The sequence below is a fragment of the Saccopteryx leptura genome, unplaced genomic scaffold (genome assembly GCF_036850995.1).
Source record: "Saccopteryx leptura isolate mSacLep1 unplaced genomic scaffold, mSacLep1_pri_phased_curated manual_scaffold_15, whole genome shotgun sequence".
Lineage (NCBI taxonomy): Eukaryota > Metazoa > Chordata > Mammalia > Chiroptera > Emballonuridae > Saccopteryx > Saccopteryx leptura.
This window is the reverse complement of record NW_027095697.1, coordinates 2,946,539-2,961,016: the sequence shown is the minus strand read 5'-3', so window position 1 is coordinate 2,961,016 and position 14,478 is coordinate 2,946,539. Positions and strand designations below refer to the sequence as shown.

The 14,478-nt window shown below is 40.9% G+C and overlaps 1 pseudogene; it reads left to right on the top strand.

Annotated features, from left to right (window-relative positions):
- Window positions 1-14,478, top strand: part of LOC136386827 (histone-lysine N-methyltransferase PRDM7-like) — a 94,929-nt pseudogene that overhangs the window by 36,099 nt on the left and 44,352 nt on the right.

Here is a 14,478-nt window from a genome sequence, read left to right as displayed (position 1 = left end):
GCCAGGTGCAAGCTAGAATTAAAGACTATGGCCCATCAGTTTTTGGCTCCGCTGTTTCTTTACCGACTGTCCGAATCCAGTGCGAACCTGCATGGGCTGGGCTGCTCTGATGGTAGCCCTGGCCGTGCCTCCTGGCTTTACACTGGTCAAGCACCCTAAGGAGGAGAGTTCAGAAAGCTTTGAAACTGTAAATCTGCAGGAGGGGTCATACCAGAACTTCTGGCTCAGTACCTCCTCAGGCTCTCCCAAACACTATAAAAATTTGCCCCCTAGTTTGTACTGGTGCCCTTCTCCCTGGAGAAGTGCCCAACAGGGTTCCTTTCTTTCTTTCAATAAAGCCTGCTACACTGGTCTTTTCAGACTCCCATGGATTCCAACAGATATATAGGTTTGCTCACTTATAGTTTACATTGGGTGTAGGGGACAGGCTATAAGCAGGCAGGGTTGTTATAGCCAAAGGATAAGTTTTAAAACTAAGCCTTTCTGACCTGTGGTGGCACAGTGGATAAAGCATCAACCTGGAAATGTTGAGGTTGCCAGTTCAAAATCCTGGGCTTACCTGGTCAAGGCACATATGGGAGTTGATGCTCCTTGCTCCTCCCCCTTCTCTCCCTCTCTCCCTCTCTATAATGAATAAAAATAAATAGAGAAAGAAAGAAATAAAACTAAGCCTTTCCCACCCTTTTGAGTAATCCCATTATGCCTCAGATAAGTGACTTTGTATTAGAGACTTCTTTGTTTGTATATTGGATTAAAGGTTTGAATTTCTACACTATAAAATGGGGCAGACTGAGAGCTTGCTTTCTCAGTTTCTAAAATTAGCATTAGAGAGCAGAGATCAGAGGAAGGCCACGTGGAAAAGAGGAGAAGCATCCAAGAAGGCAGAGTGATGAAAGAGAAGCCAGTTTGTACAGAGTTTGTGAAGAGAGAAGGAGATGAAAAACAGAGGTGAATAAGGCTGGTGAGCTGGAAACCTTTGATTCTAGGAAACTCAGATAAGTCAGTGGTTTGGGGAGCCCTGAATGAAAAGGAAGTGTTTTCCCACCGTGTGTATTTTTTGTTCACTGGACACAAGCTAGAATTAAAATAATGGCCCACCAATTCTTGGCTTCACTGTTTCATTACTGTCTGTCCAAATCAAGTGTGAACCTGCATGAGCCAGGTGGCTGTGATGTTGGCTGAAGCTACTGGCTTTACATATACCTTCACTATATTTTGTATTTTAATAGGTGAAGTAAAACTACGGCAATAGTGTTAATAAAAGTGTGGTCCATGTTTTCATGTGTGACATTATGTTTATGTGTAGATATCTTTGGGAAGGCAATGTATGTAAAATTGTTTAAGTTGATTAATAAAAAATATAATAAGAATCCTTAGCATTATAAATGAAGGGTGTAGATGGAAGGTGTTCCTGAAACAGGAAGCATTTTGCAAGCAAAGCAGAGCTTCATTTAGGTCGACTGGCAAATGTGCAAAATTTGAAAATGAAACCTGTATGTGGTGGAAGCAGGAAAGTAAGAACCTAGGATGATCGATGATAAGTTACAGTACTGAAGCAGAACTCAAGACCATGTCATGAGTCATGAGCAAGCAAGGATGCTTCAGTGCTGTATAGCCAGTAGACACGACCACCATCACAGCAGCCTGGACCATGCAGGTTCACATTGTATTCGGACAGTCAGTAAAGAAACAATGGAGCCAAAAACTGATGGACCATCATCTTTTATCCTAGCTTACACCCAGTGGGCAAGTAAAAACACACACTGAGCTCCAAAACCCACTCACATTCAGTGCTCACAAAGCTACCGACTTATCCAAGTTTCCTATAATCAAAGGTTTCTAGCTCACCAGACTTATTCACCAATGTTTCCCATCTCCTTCCTTCTCCCTGCACAAACTGGCTTCTCACTCAATACTCTGCCATCTTGGCTGCTTCTCCTGGCCTCCTGCACATGGCCTCTCTCTGCTCTTTCCTCTAATATTAATCTCAGGAACCAGGAGAGCAAGCTCCCATTCTGCCTACATTTTATAGTGTAGAAACCTAAACCTTTAATCCAATACACATAATAAGGAAGTCTCTAATACATAGTCACTTATCTGAAGCATGAGGGAATTGTACCATCCCACATCAAAAAGTGTCAGAAAGGCTTATTCGTAAAACCAAGACCCAGGCTACAAGGATCCTGCCTGCCCCTAACACACATTAATATCACTTGGGTGACAGGCTACCATGTGGGCAGCGCCATCTTTAACAAAGTGAGCATAATATATTTTATTTGCCCAACAGAGAAGTATGAGTTTATTTCTCCACTTAGTTGTTTCATTTAGTTGTTAACTTCCTGTTTGCTTCTCTTAGGTGTTGAGACCTGGGATGGAACCCAGAAACTTGACACACAGGAAGGACACTCCATGCACTGAAACATCTGGTCAGGGCATCATAGGTTTATTTGTTTTTTTTATTTTATAATTATCTTTAAGTTGAAAAAAATTTAGAATTTCAATTGCAATGTATGTTTCAGGTTATTTAAAATGGTATTTAATAACTAAGTAAAAGGACTTCCTGTTTTATCTGTTAATACTGATTTCAAGGTTGACTGTTTTGAGAGTAGGAAACATGGGTTATGTAATTTTAAATCTTTAAAGTTTGTTGTTGTGAGTCAAATAAGTGTAAATATGATGTATATGTTTGCAGCTTATAGTTTGCATTGGGTGTGGAGCACAGGCTGTGAGCAGGCATGGTCCTTATAGCCTAAGGCAGGGGTTGGGAACCTTTTTGGCTGAAAGACACATGAATGCCACATATTTTAAAATGTAATTCCATGCGAGCCATACAATGACCTGTGTAAGTTACACATTATCTAATAAAAATTTGTTGTTGTCCTGGAGGACAGCTGTGATTGGCTTCAGCCACACACAACCATGAACATGAGTGGTAGGAAATGAATGGATTGTAATACATGAGAATGTTTTATATTTTTAACGTTATTTTTTTTAATTAAAGTTTTGTCTGTGAGCCAAATGCAGCCATCAAAAGAGCCACATATGGCTCACAAGCCTTAGGTTCCCGACCCCTGATCTATACAATTTAAACTGATACAACAACCAAAAAAGCCATTGTCATTTTTAATTTTTTTAATTTTAATTATTAATATTAGAGAGAGGAAGTAGGTAAGACAGACAGATAGTCAGAAAGACCAATCTCTTTCTCTATGTGCCATGACCCAGGATCAAACCTATGACATTAGTGTATGGGTGTGATGCTCTAACCCAGTGGTCATCAACCTGGCCCCTACTGCCCACTAGTAGGCTTTCCAGCTTTCATGGTGGGTGGTCGCAGAGCAACCAAATGGCACCACAAATACATACTAATTGACTAACTATTGACCAGTCAAGATCAGGACAGCTGTCAGACTCTGTTACAGGACATTTGTATTGGGACCGCATCAACCTCTTTCACAACCACCTGTCCCACATCTGCAAGTGGCCAGTTACCTAATCCTGGGTTCACACCTCCCTCCTGGGCAGTTTGTGACCACTATTGTTACCCCAAAACTAGCAGTTTGTCATTTTATTACCCAGTAGCAGAGACAAAGAACTCCATGGTTCAACACTTCTTTCTATGAGAGAAACTGCCAGAAAATGGAGACACCAATTAACTCATATTTTCATCTCAATTCCCAGATTTTAGGGCAGGGGTCCCCAAACTAAAGCCCATAGGCCGCATGCAGCCCCCTGAGGCCATTTATCGAGCCCCCACCACACTACCAGAAGGGGCACCTCTTTCATTGGTGGTCAGTGAGAGGAGCATAGTTCCCATTGAAATACTGGTCAGTTTGTTGATTAAATTTACTTGTTCTGTATTTAAAATATTGTATTTGTTCCCATTCTGTTTTTTTTTTTTTTTACTTTAAAATAACATGTGCAGTGTGCATAGGGATTTGTTCATAGTTTTCTTTATAGTCCGGCCCTCCAACGGTCTGAGGGACAGTGAACTAGCCCCCTGTGTAAAAATTTTGGGGACCCCTGTTTTAGGGTAAAAGGGTGACATTCTAAAACCCCCCCTCTTGGACTGCCAAAACTAGCTGATGTCTTGCTACTTTGCCTCGATCACAAAGAAGTGATGCCATTGGCCAACACTCGCTACATAAAATTTTATAAAATGCAAAACCACAAATACTCACTAACTTAGTCTCATCTCAACAATCTCTCACTCAACCACGACACTTGTAACATCGCGACCACACAATAGACTTCAAGCACATGTTTTGTTCACATTTTGTAAGTGAAGCTAAATTGTTACGTAATCAAAACTAAAGTCAGTATGTAGTTAGATTTTTGAAAGCAAGCACAGTTTCAAACAAAATATTGTGAAATATTATAAGCCCATGTCTCAAAAAAAAAATATGCATGCAGCTATTTGCCAGAGTATCTGAAGTTGCGTTTCATAAAATCTCTGGCAAATAAACAACATTCAATGTGTTTATTGTGCCATAAAACATTATCCAGTGAGGCAATGAAGTCAAGTCGATTGTGAGAACATCTTTTACAAACCATCCAAATGGCAAGGACAAGCACATTGCATATTATTTTCTGGAAATATATAAAAAATTTCAAAATTGTTCAACTATTGTTGCAGCATTGAAGAAACAACATACAATGAATGAAGATGGATTAATTGCCACTTATCTCATTTCAAAAATAACTGCAAAAAGTGGTAAAGGCAATAATATTGGAGATGTGATAATACCTTCTATAAAAGAATTTATCTCAACAGTAATGCATCAGTATATACCTCAAATTTTAAAAAGTTGCCCCTAAGTGATAGCACAGTAAAAGCAATGAATTGATAAAATGGCAGTTAATGTTGAAAACAAACATAAGTATTCTCCAAAACTCTTCATTTTCCATCCAATTGGACGAATCTACCATTGCAGGTAATGATGCTTTATTGATGGCATATGTACGCTATTTTGATAAAAACAATATATTATGAGAAGAAATGCTATTCTCAATAAATCTCATCACAGATACAAAGGATTATATCTTTTTAATACTGTGAGAACATAATTTACAAAAAGGAATATTCCTTTGAATAATATTGTTGCATGTGCTACTCATGGAGCACCATCAATGGTAGGTCGCTATCATGAATTTGTTGCTTATTTGAAGCAGAAAGTGCCAAATGTTTTATGTATTCATTGTGTGGTACACAGACAACAGCTTGTAGAAAAACATCTAAGTACAAGTTTCCATTCATTAAATTCATCAAATCCAAAGCAAAGAATGATAGAATGTTTCAGCAGCTTTGCCAGGACAATTATGAAGATTTTATTAAGTTATTTTTGCACACAGAAGTTCATTGGCTGTCAAAGGGTACATCTTTGGCTAGATTTGTAGGATTATATGATAGTGTCATACAGGTTTTTGAAAGTAATAGTGAGACCAATCTGTGTCAACAAAAACAGTAAAAAATGATGCCTTTTATTTGGCAGATATTTTCAAGAGATTTAATGGTGTCAATTTTCAGCTTCAAGGAGCTAATAAAACTCTTATAGGTTGCCAAAATATTGTGCTATTATTTATTGACAAACTTGAACTACTTCATCATAACCTAATAAAGAGAGAATTTTATCAGTCTCCTCAATTATCATATATAAAAGATGATGTAACTCTAGATGATATTGACAGATTGAATAACCACCTCAACAAACTTAAATTGGACATGAAAAAACAACTTGAAGATATTTTGTAATTGAAGGTATATGACTGGATGAAAAATCCTTTTACTGTATATTGAAGAGGCTGATACAACTTGCCAAGAAAACTGTTAGAAACTAGATATGATGAAGAAAGTAAACATAAATTCGACAGTGGTAGATATGAACACCCATGGCAAAATAAAAAAAAATGCCGGACTTATATACAAATATGTGGAAAATTGTATTCAGTTTATTGATACCTTTCCCTACCTCATATCTTGTGGAATCAGCATTTAGTGCTGTTAATCATATTATGACAAAAGTAATATGACAAAAGTAACCATCTAAATTTCCGAAAGGGGAAACCTTTGTTTGTTCCTCACAAAAATTGAACTGGATATTCAATATTTAGTTTCCCAGCATCAGCCTCAAGAATCTCACTAATAATTCAATTAACTAATGTAATTTCTATGTATGCAAAGTATAAATATATAGATTTAACTATAGTAAGTTTTTTTTTAAGATTTCTTTTGCCAAACAGCACAAATCTGACATAAAGTACTTGGTAATTGTTATTATATGCTTTAACTTGCTGAAACTCTGCTTTATAAATTTTATAAAGTAAAGTTATTTTCCTACTTTATAAATCACCATTACTGTAAAACCAGTGGACAGTTAGAAAATTTTACTACTAACAGAGATACAAAAGTGGGCGGTAGGTATAAAAAGGTTGACTACCCCTGCTCTAACCTACTGAACTCTCTGGTAAGAGCAAGCCATTGTCTTTTGGGGAAAAAAAGTACTAGAGAAAACATGAGTTAATTAAAAAATAAAATAATAATCTATCTGCTGTATTAACAACACTAGAAGTCTTTTCTTTGCTCTTGAGAGTCAGGGACATAAACACTATTTATAATTGTTTAGCACAAAGTGACCCCTTTCCTAACATGCACTCTTTCTTCTGCCATGGTAGCAGTCCAGACTGAGAGACCTGCTAAGCTCTGGGCATCCAGAATTTATCTGAGCCTGGGTCACCACTTACAAGCTAGGTTATTTTGGTCACAGAACACCTCCCAGGGTATTTGTTTCTTCACTTGTAAATTTTCTCAGTTTTATAGCTGAGAACTTGCACTGGCTAAAGGACTGAGACTTAGGTCTCAGCTCTGCTTTCAAAGAAACTGAGATATTGGAACTTGCCATGATCAATGAAAACTGGGACCAAAGGCATTGCACTGCCAAATCCAGTGCTTGTCACAACTTATAATTATTTTATTTATGTATATTTTTCATTCAATTTGTCTACCTCATGACAGCATAGTATTCATAAAGACAGAAAGTGAGTCTGTATCATTCACTATAGGCAACCAGTGTAAAGCACAGTGCCTGGCACATAATAGAAATACAATAAGTGTTTATTGGAAGAGTGAATAAATACTCATTTGTATACATATACAGATATACACAAATAACAGACACACATGGACACAGAGAGATATGCTCATGTGCAATGCACATCTATGCACACAGATGTACACACATCCAATCTACCTGGGTACATATAGAGAAATATAATAGGTACACAGAGAATAAGGGAAGAAAATGCCATAATATTAACAGTAAATATCTCATATGGGAAATTTGTTGTTTTGTTTTTCTTATCATTTTTTTAGCATTTTTGCAATAAGAGTATATTTTTTATAATAAAAAAGTTGGTAAAATTCAATATATTTGTCAAATCAAAGCACATCATATTTTATAATAAATTAAGGAGATTTAAATTAAAAAAGATAAAAAGATAGAAATAAAAATAGTAGAATGGGAAGTCATTGAGTGCAGGGACATGAGTTCCTAGCACAGTGCCTGGTATATGATGGGCACTTCCAAAGGCTTTATGAGCACGGCAGAAGGAAAGATGGTAAACAAGATGAAAAGAAGGGTGATACAGAAATCCAGGGAGGGAAAGAGGAAGAGAGAAAGAAATAAAGAGAAAAACAAATCATAGCTAGAGAGAAAAAATGGGGGAGGAACGAGAGAGATTCATCACAATTATACACATTCATATTCTTTGAGATCCTAAGTTTATGATAAAAGTTCTCCGCATTTACCAAGCATTCAGAAAATATTTTTACAGCATTAAAGAATACATGGAACTTACAGGCTCCACAATGTTGAATTTCTTGACTCCTGAACTTCCTGGATTTGATAAACATAATTAAGGGACAACTTAAAAATAATGTGCCTCTTTTTGTCCACCTGCAGGTTTACCTGTAGAATGGTAGCAAATGTCACAAATTGGCACTGTCTTCATGCAAGTTAGTGCTTATGGAATGAACAGAATGCTGGAGCTAGAGGAGAGTTTAGGCACCACGGAGTGATCTGATCCCTTTATTTTACAAATAGGGAACAGGAAGTCAAGAGATAAAAAGCGATTAGCACAAGACTTTCTGTTTCTGGTTTTACAAGTAAGAAGCATGGAAGTTATCATGCCCATCCTCAGAGAAGAAAAATCTAAACAAGGTGAAAATAAAATACTCCTGGATGCAACAAGAAATTGAAGTCAGAGGGAAAACCAATTTCTCAAAAATTGTATAGACATTTGACTATGAGGAATAAAAGCATATCAGACAGAAGCCTGTTGCTGCAGCCAATATCAGACTTTATTTAAGAACTCTCCAGTGGGTCCAAGATGGTGGCACATGTGGACGCTGAACTTGCACCCTCCCCAAAATGCATCAATGTACCCCTTTACTTAGAACAATTCCTCCTGAAAGACAACTGAGAAACAATTAAACAGCTTCTGCACAAGATAGAGAGAAAGAGAGAGAGAATGCATAGAGATGGCTGAGGAACTAGGAGAGCTCTGCAGGAGGTGAAGAATCAGCTCAAGGACCAAAGAGACCAGAGAGCACCACTGTTTACATCTCCCAGACATGTGGAGAGAAGACAGTAGCTCCATTCATACTCTATGGCCACCCACAGGGCACTGCAGCACATCCCCAGCCACCTCTCCTGGAGCTAAATACAACAGAATCATGAGGGCAGCATAGCTTGTATAAAGACAGCTTTTCTTTCCGAATATTAACCCAGCAGGTAGGTATAGCAGGGTGACACTTTGCCAACTGAGCTGCATGTGCATATGGGGCTGCCCCACCTAGAGAGAGTGCAGAGCTAGCATAACACTCTGGTACCAGCCTGCAGGACTATATGATCCAGAGAAAGTGCAGAAATAGTGGGTCACTACTGGCATTACCCCTCCTAGAAAATAGGGGAGCCAGCAAATGGGCTATGGTCTGCACACAGGACTGCCTGATCAGAGAAAGTGCAGAAATTGGGAGGTGCTGCTGCTCGCACTGGTCAGGCTGCTCTACCCAAAGAAAGCACAAAGCTAGCAAAACCTTGTGGCCCAGTGTGGAGTGAGGGGGGCAATGCTGTGCATGTGCACAGGGCTGCCAAGCCCTGAGAAGGTGAAGAATGAACAAATTAAGGCTGTGTGTGCACCCAGGCTACCCCACCAGGACAAAGGGTGGATCTAATGGGGGGTGAGATACAAGAAAGCAATCAGGTAACCCAGTGCAGAACGTGCTCTGACAACAGATAATTAAAACAGGACACGCAAAGCACACACCACGCAGCCCCTTTTACACCAGGAGCACTGCCCAGATTAAATGGGCAATGAGGCTCACACACCCAGGTGGCCCATTCAGAACCCACTCAGGCCAGGTGACAGGACAGGCACTGCATGCACCTCCCCCCAACTACAACCAGCAGGCTGAAACTATTCAACACACAATGTAACAAAGACAAATTTTTCAAGACTGGGCGAGAGGACTATTTCATTCTACTCAAAGGAACAAAACGAGAAAGTCAAACAAAATGAGGAGACAGAAGAATATATACCCCCAATGAAGGAACAAGAAAAAAACTCAGGAGAAATGTTCTAATTAAATGGAGATGGGTAATTGGACAGATAAAGAATTCAAAGCAAACAGTCATAACGATGTTCAATAAACTTGAGAGTAGAATAGAGGAACTCAAGAGAGTGCTTGAACAATGAGAAAAATGTAATAAGCTCATCTGCTTGAGCGTGACTCACCAGCTTGAGTGTGGGATCATAGACATGACCCAATGGCCTCGGTTGAGCCCAAAGGTCACTAGCTTAAAGCCCAAGTGGCTGGCTTGAGCAAGGAGGTCACTGACTTGGCTGGAGTCCCTGGCTGGGCCTGTCCTTGCTTCCCTGGAGCTGGCCCCACGTGTTCCCTCTCTGTACACCCCAGCGCAAGCACACGCACATGCAAATGTGTGCCCGTGGGCCAAGCAGTCAGCCTCCTCTGCTGTCTCCCGCTCAGGCACGTCGGGGCTGGGCCTGCTGGGGTGGCCAGAGCAGGGACGCAGATGGGATTTTGTGTGGGGTGGGGGGGGCGCTGAGGGGGAGGTGGGCAGTGGGCTGGGGGAAGCCTGGACCTGAGGAGCCCTGAGGAGCCACTGCGCCACCTCACCCGCAGGTGTTGTAAAGTACCAAAAGCTACAGAATCAATATTAATATTTTAATAGACTTAAAGAACATTTTATTAATTTGGGTTAAGGTGTGCAGAGAAATTTTGTGAATAATCTCTGTACTGTGTGATTGGCATAAAACCAGGATGGCCCTTGGCATTGTATTGTAAATGCAAAGGGAAGGAAAACATGGATTCCCTGACATTCCACCACACCTGTGGGGAAAGGGGTGAATGGCTAGCCAGGTGCAGGAAGAGAAAAGCCAAAATAAACCTTTTCTTATAGTAATGAGCCATTTACGGGCATTTGTCCCACAAAAACTACCTCTTCCATGTGAATGCATGTAGTTAAGATGTGTGACTCTGGACAAAGAGATGGCGATAAACATTAGAAAATATAGTAATGTCTTTTAATACATAAAGAGACATCTTTCTATCATTGTGTTGACTTATAAATTTTGTTTTCTCCAAAATGATGTATGGCTTGCAAATTGAACGTGGTCCTATCATGTTAAAGGGCATATGACTATAACCAATAGTGGTAAAGGGCACCTAATTGCAATTTTTGCTTCTGTACTTCCCGCTTGCAAAACTATAAAAACTAGGTAAAACAAAGGGCCAGCGCTCTCCCTCAGATTTTTTTCAAAGTTGCCGCTGCTTGGCTAAGCTAGACTATAAAGCTTTGGTGTGGAATCAATGGATTTTGTTCATGTCTTCAATGTTTTGAGTCTCTCCGGATTAGGCTTAACAGACCAAGCAGGGCGAGCGGCGGTTTCTGCTGGCTGCTGCTGCAAAGTCACATGGCTGTGTCTCCCCCTAGGACCCTGAAGCCTTCAGGGACATCCGTGCCTACTTCTCCTGGGAGGGTTGGCCACCTTGGGTGACTGGGAGAAGGCGCGTTGCCCCAACGTGGAGAGGAACCAGGACATCTGCTGCACACAGGTGACGGGGCACGGAAACCAGGATGTGGGAACCGTGGGCGGCAGGCCCCCCTGAGTGGGGGCTGCTCCTTCAAGTGATTCGCTTTGGGGACCAGATTTTGTTTCTCCCCAGGTCTCAGAGCCCCTCTAACCGCTTTTATGGTTCACCGCTGGCAGGACACCAAAAACCTGGCGGTGGACACTGAGGACTCGCATGAAGAATGGACTAGGAGGCAACAAGGTGAGGGGCCACAGGCATGGCGCTGCCCTTTTGAAACTGACAATGGTCAGGTCCCAGTGTCTCAACAGCTAACAAGGGACAGAGCTTGCATTTAGCAAACAAGCGCGATGCAAAGAGTGCATTGTGCAGTAAGGGGCGATTTGCTACACTGCTTCCATGTGTAAATAATTACACATATTTATAGATCTGTTAATGAGCAGGAATGGTACAGAAGTATAAAATTAGCACACAAGAAATAACATTCAGAGCACTTGCCATCACAAGAGGAGGAGGAAGGTCTGGCTGATGAGCAGTGCTCCAGAACAGGGCTGTCTGGGCAGTGCCGGCCACATTGCACATGGGAAAGGATTAAACGTGGTGATTAAGGCAGCTGGGGTTGTGAGCCAGGGACCATTGTATCAGGCCCTTGTGTCAGCCATCTCTTCAATGTGTCTGGAAAACACTCTAGTTAAAAATTGGGTAAGAGAAAATCATTTGTAGATTTCAGTTCTCTGAGTCCTCTAGAAAGGCTAACAAGTATTGCCTAGGTATGTGGGGTGGACTTTGGATAGGCCTGGATATAAACTACTAAATTCAGAGTGAATTTAACACTGGAGATTTGGGCAAATCTTACAAATTTTCTGAGCTCTTGAATACTAATATGTAAGGTAAGGATACATGCATATATTCTTTGAAAGTGTTGAATTCAATTTATTTATTTGCATATGTATTTGTTTATATGTTAGGTAAGATGAGGGGAGATAGTGAGGCTGACTCTCATATGCACTCTTACAAGGATCTACCTGGTAACCCCAATTTCTGAATACTGAGCTGGTTTTTAGCACCTCAGAATGATGTGCTCCAGCTAACCGAGGTTTCTCAGTGCCCAGGGCCAATGCTAGAACCAATTTAGCTGCTGCTCGCAGAAAAGAAAAAAGGAGAGGGAGGTGTGGAGAAGGAGATGGTTGCTTCTCTTATGTACCCTGACCAGAATCACACCCGGGACATACAATGGGCACTCTATCCACTGAGCCACAGTCTAGGGCAGGGGTCCCAAAACTACAGCCCACGGGCCGCATGCGGCCCCCTGAGGCCATTTATCCGGCCCCCGCCGCACTACCGGAAGGGGCACCTCTTTCATTAGTGGTCATACGCATCCTGTGCTCCTGGAGTCCTGTATGTGGCAGCATCGCTCACGAACAGTACTACTTCCAGTGACGCGTGACACACGCGTCACGGCTCCGGAAGTGCGTCATATCACTTGTTACAGCTAGCAGTGACAAATATGGAACTGGACATTGACCATCTTATTAGCCAAAAGCAGGCCCATAGTTCCCATTGAAATACTGGTCAGTTTGTTGATTTAAATTTACTTGTTCTTTATTTTAAATATTGTATTTGTTCCAGTTTTGTTTTTTTACTTTTAAAATAAGATATGTGCAGTGTGCATAGGAATTTGTTCATAGTTTTTTTATAGTCTGGCCCTCCAATGGTCTTAGGGACAGTGAACTGGCCCCCTGTGTAAAAAGTTTGGGGACCCCTGGTCTAGGGCATAAATTCAATATAAAAAACTAACACTTTCATGTTGTCCAATAAATACACCCCTGATATTAGTGACCATACCCTGTTGGTGTTGTATACTAGGCCTTTCTTCAATACCTTACATATACTGTGCCCTAAATATATATTTTATGAATAACTAAAAGTTGGAAATTAAACCTCATAATGGGAAGATCTAGAAACAATGTTTGAATTGACCATCTGTAGTCAGTGTAGAGGCTTACTATTATAGAGAATTTCTGTGCCAATAGTTGACAAAAGAAAATATAAGAGTATAAAAAGGATGAATGATAATTTGATGGGAGGACATTATGTGTTTTTTGACAAAATAGGGACTAACACTCCAGACTGCACCAAATTCACTCTTCTCCAACTTAGAACTCAGGAGAAAGGAGACTAAAGTAAAGATGTATAGCCTACGAGAAAGAAAAGGCCAAGTGCACCAAGAGGTCAGCAAGCCCCAGGACGATGACTACCTCTGTAAGTGACGCTCACAAAGCATGTTATCTGTTCATGCAGTAATTTTATCTGATCATTTGGTCATTAGAGAACTCTGTTCCCCAATGGATCTACACTACAGAATTGAGGCTCAATGATGTGAGTGCCTGCACTCTCTCTGAAGCTCTATATGTCCAGGAACATGCACTAAACCTTCCCTAATCCCTGTTGCTTTCACCCCTAGATTGTGAGAACTGTCAGAACTTCTTCATTGACAGTTGTGCCATGCACAGGCCTTCTATATTTGTAAAAGACAGTGCAGTGGATAAGGGGCATCCGAACCACGCAGCCCTCACTCTGCCCCTTGGGTTGAGAATCAGACCATCAGGCATTCCTGAAGCTGGTCTTGGAGTGTGGAATGAGGCATCTGCTCTGCCAGTGGGTCTGCACTTTGGCCCTTATAAGGGCCAGATCACAGAAGATGAAGAGGCAGGCAACAACGGATAGTCCTGCCTGGTGAGAAGTATTTACCTCTTCCCCTGTCTTGTGGCTTTCCATATCCCTCCCATACCTTGGTGAGACCTGACCTTCTATATACTAGGACATGGATGGAGACAATCTGGTTAGCTCTGCGTACTGAGTCGATTTTGCAGACCATGGAGCTCCTGTTGAGGATCACAGGTTAAGTGGGAGCAATGTGGTACAGACAGAAAGGAATGCCTCCTTGCAGCCCTAAGTGGACAGGTCAACTCAGATGTAATGAGTAAAGAAAGTATCATGTGGTCACGATTGGCAATGCATGCAAGCTGAAAGAGCTTTGTTGAGAGTAGAGAAATTACATCCACATCCAAAAAAGCCTTTATATTTTCTTCCTGAAATGAAGATCACCAAAGGAAGAAACTGCCATGAGTATGTGGATGGAAAGGATGAATCCTGGGCCAACTGGATGAGGTAAGGCCAAGAAGTTTCGGGGAGTCACGGAGAACACTCATCCCTCTCAGGCCCATACAGCTTTCCTTCTCATCATGCCTCCCTCAGTGGTCTCCCTCAATCCTCTGTTCCTCTTTTTTCTCCTCTTGCTCTTTCAAAGCAAGAGGTATTTAGATGAAAAAAAGAGATAATAATATAGCATATGTCCTCAAAATATA